Raw genomic sequence first — 14511 nt, 5'->3', positions numbered from 1 at the left:
GGCTTAGGAGACAGATTATGGTGGTTTGGTCACATAGTCAGGAACGAAGACAATTTGATTAAGCAGATTGGGGGAGGTGGGCAAAAGAAGGCCTGAGATAAGTGGGCATGACTGTTAGATGTGGGAGAGTGGACTAGAAAGAAGTGGCAACAATTGATGATACACCCCAACCCATATATAATTGGGAAAAAGAGGGTTGAAGCTTGAGGTATATAACTATAACATAATTTGCCAAAGAAAAATAATGTCAAGAATCACACAGTCACTAAAATTTAATTGATTGCACTCACCATTATTCATAGATTCATAAATTGTTACTAGGTTAATGAGCCAGGTGGCCTTTCTTAAGCCTAGCCATGTTTGCCCAAGAATAATGATGCCCTGTATCCAAATAGGCCATTGAGGGGCTAGTCATTTATAAGCAACCGCTGTCCATGGGGGACATTGGTACCACACCATGTGTAAATTTCCTATTCCCCGTCCACTGGTCTATGATACACTTAAATTTGGCAATAGTTGAATTCAGCTTCACAGAGATGGGAAGCCTGTTCCATAGGAGGGGCAGTCTCTGGGACATATGTCTGTCTCTTGAGCATGTTCTGTTTAAGCCACAGACAAAATTCAGTCCCTAGACCGTGTATTTCTGGTACTGTTTGACTTATGAATATGTAAGAAATTCATAAGTGTGGGGTTTGTGGATGCCTTGCAAGACAGGCATAGATCACCCTTCAGTAATCTATAGAAGACTGAGTAGTGGGAAAGAGCCTTAAGGCAATCTGCATAAGACCAGTTTGTTATGCCTTGTATTGTTTTTGCAAGCAACCTCTTAGGCTGTTCTAGTTGCTGCATATGCCTGGTCAGGTACATACCAAAGGGATCATTGTACTCTATGACTGATCTGATAAGCGAAGATAATAATAACAATGATAATGTTTCATTGATATATAAAATGATCAGTTTAGATCTGCTTCAAAGAAAACAAATCAAATAATTTCATTATTTACAGGGTTAGCTTTTACAGTCACTAAACCACAAAGCTTATCTAACCAGAAACTGTGAAATATTAATGAATATGGCCTTACTCCTCTTTCTCAAATACAATAAGCACTACCAGTATATACCATTTACCGTACCGGGGTTACTTTGCAACATTGAAGCTAAACAGCTGAAACACCAAGGCTACATAACGTAAATGGGATTATTGCCCCTCGTCTCTTATTAATGTAACTTCATGGTCATACAGCCATGACCATAAATCTAAAAGACATTAGAAATACTATAATAGACCACCACAGTCTGACCATAGTCAAACTGGATATCAGCGACTTTGACAGGATGTGAAAACTCACACACCTATTGACAAAATGCAAAACAGAAAAATTTCACTATAAATCACTTGTGGGTGTGTATACATATATGTAAATACATACACACACACACACACACACACACACACATATATATATATATATATATATATATATATATATATATATATATATATATATATATATATATATACACACACATATGGGTCTACTTCATAACATTGAAATTTCATAACAATGAATTTCATAACATTGAGACCAAAACATCTAAGTCCCAAAACAATGAAAACCCAAAACATTGAAAACTCAGAATATTGAAAGTGTGCTTCATAACACTGAAAACTACAATGCACATGTAAATAAGATTCCCTCCACCTACAACAACACCTAACTAACAAACACATTTTCTACTACATTTCTGCAGGGGGGGTAAGCCCCCCTGCACCCCCTATGTTGGGAGCTCTGTCCCCCACCCCCCCTGTAAATTAAATATACCAATTCCAAGATTACACTACAGTGGAAAAAAGTTAATTTCCTAACCTCTGAGCTTAGGAAATTCACTTTTTTCCACTGTAGTGTGATATTGCAGTTGTACACAGCTGTATGTTAAGGTAGCAGCTACAGACTGACCATACCTCCCAACCCCCTATAACAAGGGATGCAGACACAGCCATACATAAACAGGAGGCAAAAACCCAGAGATAGGTACGTTTCACAGTTTGCCCCTACAAAGATAGAATAGCAGCTACTGCATTAGCATGCATATTCTGATGGGTATGAAGTGTGACACTCACATGTCTCTCTCTCCTTTCTGACCTCAACCCACAATGTTTACCAGTGAACTGTCAGATGACCACACTATCACAGGACACTGACCAAACATATGAGGCAAAACTGTGGACATACTTCATACATCTCTACAGTGGACAGTATCTATACTTACGCTCTACGATGCTATAGTCTCCACGCCTCAGTAATGTCCATTCCAAAAACTAAGAAAGGGTCTAAGGCCTACATGATGGCCTTATTTAATGCACTGTGGTGCCATGTCATTGGCTAATGATAGTGCAATTCAGCTGTTTTGGATGCAATTCACAATTCTGAGCCACAGATTGCTGCAGAGGCAATTACCTGTTAATGAGCATTACCTAAAAAAGGCAAGCAACTGGTTATGGGGACAGGTCTGTATGTGGTTTTACTCACACAGACATTGCAGAGGAATGCTTCAAAAAAAAAAAAAAGGAATACATCACTCTACCAAGTATGTACCACATTTCACCATAAAACGAGATGCAGTTGGGAGGATAGCAGTATGGGGAATAGAGGTTAAAACAGTAGGCTTGTATTAGATCTATAATATTGATATGGCAGTGATACTGTACTGTCCAACACCTATAGGCATGGCTCTCAACCTTCCCTGCTTTGAATCACATCTCTGCTATGTCCCTGTCCATCCTTCCTACAATGGTCGACTGTTGTAGTAAAGATAGGGATTACACATAAGACATAGTGACACTAAGTAAGGGTGTACACTCCAGTAGCATCAAACTATGTACTGTAAATCACCTCCTCTCAGTCTGTCAGTGTCACACATACATAGTACTAACATTGTAAAAGTGTTCCTGAATGTCCCTGATGTCCTCTGGCTAAGTCCCTGTTTCATGGACATTCAACCCTGTCTGGTTGAGAGCTATGCCTAACATATCTGTCAACCTCCTACAGTAAGAAATCAGGTCAAACCCATATTTAATGGGGAGACAAAGGCCCAAACTTAGTGACAGAGTATGCATATTGGCCATACAAAGTAAGAATGTGAATAGACTAACAGATATTACTGTTGCATAAGTGTTTTCTGAGGGGTCTGATGGGTGACAGTTAGATTCTCTTTTAATTTTCTGACATCAACCATCAATGATTGGCGAACCATTTGTCAGACATCCACAAGTTTGTGCAAAATGGACCACATCTATGAGGTAAACATGGTGACATTCTGCAAACATCTGCACAGCTGAGAGGTATGATGCCTACAGAGAACATATACTACACAAGTTTGCATTGCTGTCTGTCATTGTGGCACACTGGTGTTGCGGGACTGTCCCCATATAGTTGTTGTAATAGCACACTGCTATTTGTCTGACAGTGGCCGTATGACATATTAGTGGGGATTTGCCCATAGGGGACACACCACCGTACACTACAGCAATGGGTGTAGAGACACACAGCAGAATCTGTCATGGCACACAGTGACATTACTCAGTATTGCTACTATCTAGGTGATAGCCACATATATAGTGTGTTGCCAAACTGTGGGGTATGTCATGTGAGGAAGAAATGAATAGTGCAGGCTATTATGGGTGTGTAGGGTCTGTCCATAGTGGACATCCACATATCTGGTCCTGTAATGTGTTCCCCTCTTGTTGTCTTGCAGGAACGATGTACCAGCAGAGACATCCGCCATTTTCATCTGCTGAGAATGACACTATACTGGATGCCTTCAGACTCAACCATCACATCCTGCTTTCAACGGGTTGCCACAATCATGAACAGTGGGCAGCATTGTGGGCCGACCTTCTGAGGGCTGTTAATCAGATTGGCCAACAGGACAGGACCTATGAGCAGGTCCAACACCGGGCCACAGATATGGTCACTGCTGCAGGTTAAAGGGCAGCTGCTGTTGCCAGGGATCGTGCTGCCACTGATGGAGGACCTGCAACAGAACAACTTCTCTTGGCCGCAGAGGAATTCCTGGTGAGCCTAGGATCAACTAACAGCTCCCAGGCATCCATCACGGCATGGAGGTGAGTACCACAGCGTCCACATCAGAGGAGTGTCCAGGTAAGCCTACTGTGTTCACCAGTATAATACATTAGCAATAATTGTGGCAGGCTCTATAGACTTGTACATGGGTGTCAGGTCTTTCTGCATTGGGGGGGGGGGGGTTGGCCTTTACCCACATTTGTGTGCACATACTCAAAATGTCAGCAATATAGCCAGTATCACATTAGCTACTGTCAGAGGCGCTGCAAGCTGTTGAAGACTGGGGGGGGGGGGGTGAGAGGGGCACCTAATGATCTAAAAAGAGCAATGTTTTAAAACTATTTGCTACCACAACATAGGTTCACTTGGAGTACATTTAAAGCTTAGCCAGTTTACCTTTTGGTGCTTGAGTTAACATTTCGTGATTGGTCTTATCTATCCCATGGCTGATAACTGTATATTAGCTCTAGTGAGAATAATTGTGATCATACTATAGATAATTCGAGGGGACCCATGTATGGGATGCAGCATTTAGGAACTGCCTCTATCCATTAGTGGCAAGAGGGGCAATCCTGGAGTACATTTTCTATTAAAGGAATCCACAGCCAGTCAGCCAGAAGAAAATCCAGGAACACACATGAATAGATTCCAAAAAACACAAATTTATTTTCCACATGACAGGATTGAGCGCTTTCGTCAAAACTTCCTCAGAATCACTGAATTCCTGCAACACCATCCTTAAATACCTCCTCCTCTCATCACATGACAAAAACATAGACCACACTTTGAATACATTGAAATAAATACTTGAAAAAACAAACCTCAGAATGCAAACATTCACCTATTAGTACATATTACATAATTCAAAACAAACATATAAGACACATGCAATATTTAGAACAATTTAAACCCCCCCTCCCTATAAAACCCTAAAATATTCAGGAACTAAATGGTGGAAAAGAACTATACAATAAAATTAATATGTTCACACCGTATATGATTTCAGCTTTAAAACATTAGATATAGAAAGGGCCTCATTCAGTTCTTTTTCCTCCAAAATATCTTCCCAAGGACCCACCCTGAAGTCTCTCGTAACTCTTTGGAATACAAAAAAAACAACCCTATGATCCTTGAACCCCAAAACATGTTTTTCTAGGGAGTTGTTGAAAACCACATCTTCAATTGAGGCAATACTAGAATTAATGAGTAGAACAATCTCACCCCCTCACTCTTTTCCCCCTGATGTCTTCACATGGAGTATTGTCTCAATTGAAGATGTGGTTTCAAGTAAGGCCAAAGATTTGCAGGACATTAAATAAAGAATATTCTGAATAAAAATTGGAATGTTTTTCCACATTTTAAGGAAGTGGCCCTTGTATTGAAGGAAGTCCCTCCTATAGTGCTTAGGAGGGGTAAAACTATAAAAAAACTATTTGGAGCATGCTCAGTGTAAAACTTTAATTGAGGGTGATCATATTTGGGTGAATCCATTGGGATCATTTATGTTGCCAGGTGCCTTTGGCTATTAAAAAAGGGGATGTCAACAATACCCTAGCAAAACATGTTTTGGGGTTCAAGGATCATAGGTTTGTTTTTTTATTACAAAGAGTTATGAGAGATTTCGGTGGGGGGTCTTTGGGAAGATATTTTGGAGGAAAAAGAACTTTGATGGCAGATAAGGTTGAATGCCACCCCACCCCCCCCGGGTTGAATGAGGCCCTTTCAATATCTAGTGTTTTAACGTTGAAATCTTACACAGTGTGAACATATTAATTTTATCGTATAGTTATTTTTCACCATTTAGTTCCTGAATATTTGAGGGTTTTATAGGGAGGATTTTTTTTAATTGTTCTAAATATTTTATGTGTCTTATATGTTTGTTTTGAATTATGTAATATGTACTAATATGTAAATGTTTGCATTTTAAGGTGTTTGTTTTTTGTGAAGTATTTATTTCAACATATTCAAAGTGTGGTCTATTTTTTGTCATGTGATGAGATGGGGAGCTATTTAAGGATGTTGTTGCAGGAAGTCTGATGATTCTGAGGACGTTTTTACAAAAGTGCTCAATCCTGTTGCGTGGAAAATAAATTTGTGTTTTTGTAATTTATTCCTATGTGTCCCTGGATTTACTTCTGGCTGACTGGCTGTGGATTCCTTTATTTGTTTCTCTTTGTTCTCTGATCTGGTTACTACATTTTCTATTACCCATCTTTAAATCCAAGTTGCGTTTGAATGTGGACAGGGATGAGCTTTGTTTTACTTGAATGCGTAGTCTGTTCTGGAACAGTGGTAACCTTTGTGATATATATCCAGCTCTCCACAACATTCAGTTTAGATACCTGGACTGAGTATTTCTGATGCCATTTGACTTGCTGATGTTCAGTAGATCCATCTGCATTAGGTCAGAGGATGCACTGTATGCCAGACATGTCACCTCTAAGCACTTTGTAGGATACTGAGTATAGTGATAAATCTTTGAGGTGGTCCATGCAAGACCTATTGTTTAGGACTTGTATCCTTTTAGTAAGGTATCTCTGTGAGCATTCCAATTGTTGCATGGGTCTGGACAGATACATGCCAAAGATACATTATACAAAATGATTGACTTAATGAGGGCTTTATAAAGAGGGACAATAACATCTCTAGATCTAGTCACAATTAATTTGTTTAGAAGCTGTGCAATAAGACTTTCTTATGACTCTGGGCACATATTGGTTAAAATTAAGGTCACTGTACACGCAAGTTCCCAAATGCCAAACAACTGGATCAGTTCTCAGGGGACATTGCCAATTTGGCAGTTCCCAGGAGTAGATGACTTCCCAAAGGATACAATAATGTATTTCTTGGAGTTTAGTTTCAATTCATGATTCTGGCACCAGTTATTGTTTGGGACAAACCTTCCTGCATGATGGCTAAGTCATTAGGGGATTCAGTAACAGTTTCTAGCTTGCAGACCCTCAAACTAATTGGACAAAGCCCTTTGCTATTTCCTTCTACTTTTGAGGTGTATATGTCAAAAAGAAAAATTCTCAGCACCGAACCCTGTGGGACCCCATTGGTGACTGGTCTCTTCCCATATTTTGATCTCCTGCATCCAGTGAGCAAGCATACATGTATGCATTCTTTGATTCAACTTCCTGATTGTATTAACCTGATTGTATTAAATTATATCCCTTGTATAATACAGCACGACATGTTAGAATGTGTTTTAAATTTATAGTTTGGAGCACTCTTCTAATAAACAATGAAACAAAATATATGAACCAATAATGAGAACACTACCCATTTCAGAAAATTTCAACCATAAAAGGCCACTCAAACTTCTGTCATTACAATCCACCAATATCAGTAAATATGCAAAATCTCTGCAGATGTAAGTCATCTAAATATTCCACATTAAAGGGATCTGTAACTAATGAAGTGGTTGCTGCTAGCAAACAACTTTATATTTCATTGCTTCATTTACAAATAAAGTGTCGTTGCCCTTGAAGAATAAATTGCCTATGCTACATTAAAAAAAATGATAAGCTAGTAATTTTGCAATGGGAAATGGATGGCAAACTGATAACAGAAACATAGTTACTAGGTAACTCCTCCAAAGGAGGACATTCATAGGACTTCAGCATCCACTCTCTTTAAAGTGCAACACAGTGATCTATCTGCATACTGTGAGAGTAGAACCCACAGCCTTCTGTATCAAACGCAAGTATACCTCCTACTGTGCTACTAACAATGTAAGCACCTTAGCATAAGTACCACTAAAGTTCTCTTCCCCTGAAGCTCTCAGCTCCTTGTAAAATCCACTTGACAATCAACTAAATCTCTCAACTTCGCAGCACAAGAAATCTGGAAAAAGCCAAAATTTATTTGGGGGTGGGGGGCAAAGGACCAAAACCAGAGACACATTTTAAATATTGCTTGTATAATCTTAGAAAGTTGCTAAAATAAAGTGTTTTGTGTTATTATGTGTTTCCTGAAAGATAGGAAGACTGAAACTTAAGGGGTTATCATTATTTAGTGAATTCAGTTTTTACTGATTTGCCAGAAAACCACAAATTTTAAGAGGAACAGAACAAAAGTATGAGCCAAATATTCTGTGAAAATCTGGGCAGTTGAGAGGTATGGACTCAACTCCGTGAATCACAAGTGGTGGTATGGGTGGAGAATTCAGGCTCTTGTTTGAGCCTGAGTAACACTAACTGCCAGGTATACCTAACTGGGGCATTTTACACACACACACACACACACACACACACACACACACACACACACACACACACACACACACAAGGGAGCAGCATAACTCCTGCAAATAAAAGTACAAAACTCTCCTTACTGGCATGACTCTGGCTTTGGCAGCACCAATGGAAGAGCGACAGCATAACTCCTGTAACACAAAGCAATAAGAGAACAAGAACAACTAGTTTAGTTAGTTTACCTTCCGTCCACGAATCCACATTAGCGTGAAAACTCCACTTCATTAATTTTTTCTGACAGGTCTTGCATCTATAAAAGTGGGCTCCCCCTCCCCTTGGCTCTATGGGTCCGGCACCCATGGCTACTGTACATGTGGATATATGCAAATATTATCTTATAACACTGCAACATTTGGTGTTGCTGACAATAGCTCTCCCTCACCTCATAGTTCCGCCAGGTGTGGTCGGACTCCATTGTCCTGTACCTGGTAAGTTTGATACTGTTGTTTTACAGATCATATATACCCTATGAAAGTGAAGGGCTGCTATTTTGCCTTATGCACAACTGTTGTGTTTAGCCAGAGTAGAATAGTTGTATGTTCCATTTCAGCAGTTAACTACAGTGCATAGCTTAGGGAATGACAGGTGTGTATTTGTACAAACAATAACATGTTTGCACTTATAGTTATGAGCAACTATGCAGCCTACTAAACATATGGCAACTACTCCAAGATACCCATTCAAACACAATAGGAGAAGGTACATGCCTGAGGCAGTGATACTACAACTGGCATATCATTCTCAAGATAGGTGTACTGGGTTCTATGTGTAGTTCTATCACTTACACTGTCATATTGCATACCTCACAGGTGTATTGTACTGGCAACCTTACCCAGATGTAGGTGACGTGCATGTTATACAGGGTCTGGGTTGTCTGTGTATATTGTTTTGAGTTTGTGCGTTGTGCATGGGATCAGAGATGAGAAGATTGTGGGATATGTAATGCAGTTGTTGATCCTCATCTATATGAGCCTATGTGGACTGCCATATATAACAGTGCAAGTGGTAATGTTCTGCTTTTGTATTGCTTCTCACAGGTTAACAGGGGGGTTGGAGTCTGTTCCCCTCACAACCTGATGTCAGTGTCTCATCAGACTGTGTTATTTTAATATTTCCTGTAATTGAAACTCTGGCATTTATTGTAAATATATATTAGTATGTTCATGTTCTTTTATTATTTATTATTAAATATATTTAAACTTTTCATTGTGTCTGGTGCTTTAGAGTATATTTTAACCTTTGAGAGTACTAATATCTATTTAGTGACTCTGTGGACACTCCTGAAAGCCTTACTGCACTGGTCAAAACACTACCATTTGTACTAATATTGATTTCACTCAGTATAATTGTGTACCCTTGTAAGACCCTTAGAATAGCTGGCTTTGGAGTCTCTGGTGGCAGTAACTACGTTATAGTCTGGGCAAAAGGGGGCATAGCTAATAAATTTGTGCCAGCCTTCCCCGTGTGTGTGTGTGTGTGTGTGTGTGTGTGTGTGTGTGTGTGTGTGTGTGTGTGGGTGTTGTATGTGTGTGTGTGTGAAAATCAAATCTCAAGGACTGTGTGTGTGTCAGCTGTTTGGAGCAGAGACAAGAAGCACTGGTTTCACAGAGAGGGTGCTAGAGTACCTGGCTTGGACATTCAGCTGAGGACTCAGCTCTATAGCTGTGGCAATGGGGAGTCTTATTGGGGACGTTGAGGGAGGCAGGGAGAGAGAAAACCAGACACTGGACTGATCATGTTCCCTATACACTCTTAAGGGACATTGTGTTTGATGTATAGAGCTGCATCTGGAAATACTGGGTGTTTCCATTTTTGTTCAAAGTGAGCATCACTCTCAAGTGCCAGTGGCATGGATTCAGGTGGCTTGATTACTGGCCAGAGAGGGAATGTCACAAAGTCAATGACAATTTATCACTTATTAATAAAGAATTAATCTCAGTTATGCAACATTAAAGTGAAAGCACATTATTGACTCTCATGTGGGACTTGATCCAAAGATTGCCAGCATAGTGCACTAGTGCCACTGAAATTGGACCAACAAGAGTCACTGGCCATATAATTGTTGAGTTATCCCTTAAGAACCTTAATTTTCTTTACCTAGGAAACCCATGGCATGATAATTAAAGTCAAATTTCAAACATACATGCATATAGAGAAAGCCCTCTGCATGGGCAATGTTAGAATTCTAGAAGTCAATGGGGGATAACTCTTATTTGCGCCCAAGCCCTCCAGAAAACTGTGCTAGTGTCACTGCCCCTGGGCTAACAAGAGCCTTTGGGCAGATAGGCGGTGTGTGTTCCCTAAAAAAACATATCCTTTCAGTTAGTAAACCCCCAGCATTATATGCCGCTTAAAATGCATGTTTGATTGACTAATTGTGGTCTTCGGTAGTAAGGGTGTGATGGTAAATGTTACTTTACAACAATCTCTTCAGTAGATAGGTTTATTCTGGACCAAAACTACTGCTACATTGTAACAAAAATCACTTAAAGCCTAAATGGGGGGTGGGGGGAGATGAGGAAAGCAACCTGTGATATATTCCTCAGCAATAGCATATCCTTCACAGCGGTTGTTTATGATATACTGAAACATTTTCAATGAAGCATATGCAAAAGATATCAGCACAGTAGAAATAACATAAACAGATTGTTTTATTATTTTAATTACTCTGGTGTATAGTAATAATTTGGCAGTGGATGATGCTGGATTTACTCACTTTTGGTGAATTTCTCTCAGTGTCCTGGGTATTCCATACAGATACTGGGTAAAATGTATGTCTCTCATGTTTGAGAGATGATTATTAATACATTATACATTGGCTTCATCAGCCCATGAATTCACTGTCTGAATTTGTTTTTTACAAGAATTATTTTTTTATTCAATCACAGATACAAGAGTAGCAGTAACATTTAAACAAGATCAAGGCTCATTAGTGAGAAAATATAAAGAAATGTCATTTGTTCACATTTTCTCACTAAGGGGTCAGTTATATAATAGAATTCACAATTGCATCAACCATTTACAAAGCACTGCAAAACAGTTTAACCCTAAGGAAAAATCAGTTAATAACTTCAACACAACAAGACAGTAGCATCACTTTTCTGTGATCCACCTTAGAAATGCCCCTGCCTGAAAGAACTGCAACACAAGTGATGCCACTGCCTAAATAAAATGATAGCCTTCCAGGCAGTAGTGTTGCATCTTCTCTTTCTACCGTCAGTATTTGCATCTTGGGTAGATTTTAACGCAATCACTTTAAATTAATGTTTGAAATGTTATGTTTCAACTTGATGGCATTTACACTCATCCTGTAATACAATCCCCTGAAGCTTCTTAGCATTCCAGAGATTAAACCACTTGCAGAAAAACAATGGCTGCCAAACACTTGATCTATAACTTGTTTATATAACTCAGTAAATTTGCCCAGATTTTATTATCTCGTGTTGCTTGTGCTATACCTCATTTTTTAGTGTATTTCAAATTACAGCAGCTGTTAGCAGCAAACCTTTCTGTTTAGAAACTGTAACATTTTATATCTTATAATCTGTCAACTTTTGCTGTGTTTTCACATTCCTTTTACATTTCAGTATTTTAAATAAATGTTGTTGTTTGTCTTTCAGCTTTTGGTCGCCACAGTGGAACTCCGGTCCACTAATGATTGGCAGTTGGTTTTTATGGTGTCGAGTTGCCAGCCCGACACCCAACCTTCAACAAAGGCATACCCATTCAACGCATGTCTTTCAAGCGCCCACTCAACCGCAGGGAGAACATGCAGACTCCACACAGAAGGCATTCCCAACCCAAGCTGAGAAACGAACGGGGAACCTCTTACTGTGAGGCAGCAATGCTACCGCTGCACCACCATGGAAGTAACACTCGGTATTTTAAATAAATATCTGACTTATTTCCTGGCTCATATTTACTTAAATAAAATTACTAGTGTACTTCAGTTTCCATAATTTAAAGCATATAATTGTATCTCTTATAAATGCATGCAAGGTATGAAAATTAACTTTACTGTATCACCATATATTGTTAATTTATAAATCTCATTATTAGCAACATTTTTTTCAGTTTTAAATATTATTTTATTAATATGAAAATTGACTGTGGAATGACGTGTGTATGTTTGCATGAGTTTGCATGCATGAAAGGGAAAAGGGGCAGGTAATCATACATCTCTAAAACATGGTTTCTATGTGTCTGAGTTAGTGTAGCTGTATATGTGTTGAGTGAGACTCCAACAACAATTTTAACAAGACTGTTTCTACTATATAAATGGTTTATGACAGAATAGTTAGTCTGGAATATGGAGTACTTTAATACAGCACACAACAACAAAACAAAATTGTTAAATTTATAACCTACAACTTAAGCAACAGCCCTAATGGGTCACAATTATTGTCTGCCAGGATATGGTTCATTCTGGGATTTACTTATGCCTGACTTGCATAAGAAAATCCTAGGATAACCCATATCCAGGCATTATACTGCTCTAACAACTTTTCTATCTCTATATTATATGAGTTCCACTGCTTTCAAAGACATGAGGGTTATTTTTAGAACAATATATTCTCTTTCTTTAGTTGTTAGGATGCTGATGGTGATTTTAAGAATCAGAAGGAGTCGTGAGTATTGAAAAGTCATCATCTGAAGCTTCATTTTTCTAGAACTCATCCTTGACAGCTGTAAGACTGTCCCACATCAACAGCCAAAAGAGATCAGTAAAAGCCCATAAGTCTTCCCTACTTGCCATTTAACAAGCCAGTGTGTATATATTAAGCAGCCATAAAAAATATCTGTTCAAATACAAAATAGGTTGTCATGCCAATGAGGAAGAAGAGATTACAATTTTAGCGAAAATCTACCTATTATATAAAAGTTAGGGAACAATTAAAAGACAGGATATTTTTTTATGGGATGCCATGTTATTCTAATCTATTCTTTAAAATAAAAAGAAAACCAATAATTTCTTAATTTAATCAGTATTGGTTGAAGGGAGCAAGAGCTTATTGTTAAAGGCCCTGAAGCACAATTATATTTTATCAAAAGTATACAAGGGCATTCCTTCACCAACAGCTTATTTAGTTCTGTCTGGGAGTGAACCCCTAATTAAGCCACTATCTAAACATTGAGAGGTTGGTTTGAAATGTGTGCTGGTGTTTGACCATGTTCATATTAAGGGCACTTCTGAATTTTTACAGCTTATGTCTGAAATGCAACTTAAACTGCATTGTTTTTTTTTCTGTACCCTAGTTGTTAGATGCTTATATACTAATATATACAACATCAAAGAGCTCTAGTAACACTGAAATATTGGCTGAGCATGCAAAAAAAATGTAAGTTTTAAAAACACTGGATGGCACTAGACCTTATGAAAAAGATTTTATGTAGAATTGAACAGCATTAAGGAAAATGTAAAAATATATATTTGGCAAATGTTTTCCTATTTTGAAGGTTGGGAGATAAGCCATCTTGTTTTTAAATGCTAGTCTAAAAAATAAAAAGCTAGAGAAAAACAATGGCAAAATCAGGAAAAATACTGCAAGGGCAAAAAAGAAGGACTAATAAATGAATAAATATAGTCACTGTAGTTAACGTAGTTTAATTAATAAATGAGAAGAAATGCAGGTAGCAAATTATTTTAGAAATCTAAGGCAGACAAATGCTGAAGCTGAATTTATCTAAATTACATTGCAGCACATATTTTCATTTGTAGCTGTTATTATATTATAACATCTTGCCACAGGTGTAATAGATCTATTTTCAACACATGCATGCTGATATATGTTTTCAAGTCCTTTCCAATTCTGACAATAATTTATCCAATATTACCTTTTCCACTATTTTTCAACAACATGAAAGTAACTTAAGGGTCTGCATGATTCTGGGTTTGTCTTACTCATATTTCCCTTAAAGGCAGATTTAATAAGTGTATGTCTCCAGTCTTGATGAATCTCCCCATATTTATGCAACCTAGTAAATAATAGATATAATGGTACTGTAAGTTCTTACTGAGGTGGTTTTAGGTTGTTATTACTAATTCCATCTCCTTCCAGTGCTTTATTTGGATCCAGTTAGCATAGTTCTTTTTCAATATTATCTAATTTGATTTCAGTATCTGAGATTACTTGGATGTCACTAAAAATACTAATCACACACTTTGT

Source organism: Protopterus annectens, chromosome 6.part0 (assembly GCF_019279795.1).
Source record: "Protopterus annectens isolate FY-2018-M chromosome 6.part0, PAN1.0, whole genome shotgun sequence".
Taxonomy (NCBI): Eukaryota; Metazoa; Chordata; order Ceratodontiformes; family Protopteridae; genus Protopterus; species Protopterus annectens.
The sequence above is the reverse complement of the archived record's forward strand: the minus strand, read 5'-3'. Positions refer to the sequence as shown.